Source organism: Physeter macrocephalus, chromosome 20, assembly GCF_002837175.3.
Source record: "Physeter macrocephalus isolate SW-GA chromosome 20, ASM283717v5, whole genome shotgun sequence".
NCBI lineage: Eukaryota > Metazoa > Chordata > Mammalia > Artiodactyla > Physeteridae > Physeter > Physeter macrocephalus.
The window spans coordinates 108,599,585-108,601,160 of record NC_041233.1 but is presented as its reverse complement, the minus strand read 5'-3'; the positions used below and the strand labels follow the sequence as shown (position 1 = coordinate 108,601,160).

Genomic DNA, 1,576 nt, shown 5'->3' with positions numbered 1-1,576 from the left:
GATAGCTAGTGGGAAGCAGCCGCATAGCACAGGGAGATCAGCTCCGTGCTTTGTGACCACCTAGAGGGCTGGGATAGGGAGGGTGGGAGGGAGACGCAAGAGGGAGGAGATATGGGGATATATGTATATGTATAGCTGATTCACTTTGTTATACAGCAGAAACTAACACACCATTGTAAAGCAATTATACTCCAATAAAGATGTTAAAAAAATAAATAAATAAAGTGCCAGGTTTCCACATCTTTTCACCCCTCTAAAGTTTCGGGGAAAAAGAGGAAAGAAGAGCAAAACTAGAAGCAAAATCCTAAGCTTAAAAAATTTCTCTGTGCCTCTGTTTTTATGCACTTTCATTGGGCACGACAGGAAAATGGGCTCTACTATTTTCACATAATAGTTGAATTTTGCTTGTTCCAGCGTGTATATAAATTACCTGGCTTTTTGTTAATCCCATCTAAGTGACCATTCCTTTTTTTCCTTGTTTGATTATTCTGATTTATTTTAAAATCAGAATCCACAAACATTTAGTGAGAGGAAAATTTCTTTTTATTTCGTAATTTATCATTCTTGTCACTTATATGTGACAAGAATGATAAATTATAAGTATCACTTAACTTATTAAATTTTATTAATCATAAAATACCCAAATACCTAATATTGGAAACATAACAATAAGTAAGCCGGCAGCTATGTTTTAAGTGTGGACATTCTAAAATGGAAAAAATGCAAAGAAAAATATAGCTCTAAGAGGGGAAGTTTGGGGGCGTGGAGACAAATGCACTTTTCCAAGCCGCCTCCTGGATATCCGTCCAGCTAGGGGTTACAATTTGTTAATTTAAGGAAATACGACGGAGACCCAAGGTACTGGCGCTGCGTTTAATGTTACGACAAAAAATCCACCCTAGAGGAAGCAGTACTGCCCGGGTTGAACTGCGGAAACCAAACCCAAGTCTGAGGCGTCAGGAGTAGTTTCAAACACTGGGCTCCACAAGGCAACATCGAACTGGGTTAAACGTTATCATTTACCTTTATTATTAATATAATACTTTTAAGCTAATATACACCTGCACATTCCTAAATGCCCCGAGACCGGACGGCCTCAGAAAGCCTCGCTTGTCTACATTCGATTTTCTGCATTATCAGAAAAAATGGAGGCGAGCTTTGTTTACTTCGGCCCCGCTCGAAACCAGCGTCCTCGGGCCGAGGCGCCCAGACCTCGCGGCCGGATGGCGGCTCGAGTCCGCGGGGACGCGCGCGGCACGCGAGGACTCGGCCTGCCCCGTCCGGCCGCCCCGCAGCCCGCTGTCCTCCGCCGTCCCCCGGAGCAGCGGGCCCGGCGCGGGAGGGAAGCGACCGGAGCGCGTGGCGTCACAAAGCCAACTCGGAACGCTGGGGCAGGCCCCGAAGCCGAAGGCGCCCGGGGCGAACCCAATAGCGCCCCACCCTGGCGGAGCGGCAGGCGCACGCCCGCCTCCTCTCGCCCCGCCTCCCTACCCCCGCCGCTGGGGCCGCAGCATCGCAGCGTCTCGGGCGCCGCAAAGCATCCTGGGAGAGCCGGCTCGCGCCGGAAGGACGAGCG

The 1,576-nt window shown here is 48.7% G+C and overlaps 1 protein-coding gene and 1 long non-coding RNA gene across 2 annotated transcripts in view; one reads left to right on the top strand and one right to left on the bottom strand.

Moving 5' to 3' along the window:
• LOC112062586 (uncharacterized) overlaps positions 1-1,354 on the bottom strand; it is a 42,327-nt gene extending 40,973 nt beyond the window's left edge. Inside the window, exon 1 of the long non-coding RNA XR_008616201.1 lies at positions 1,024-1,354. This is a non-coding gene — a long non-coding RNA (uncharacterized lncRNA). The remainder of the gene's footprint in view (positions 1-1,023) is intronic.
• The window catches only part of CDKN2AIP (CDKN2A interacting protein), an 11,073-nt gene that overhangs the window by 6,574 nt on the left and 2,923 nt on the right, over positions 1-1,576 (top strand). The gene's annotated exons all lie outside the window — the stretch shown is intronic.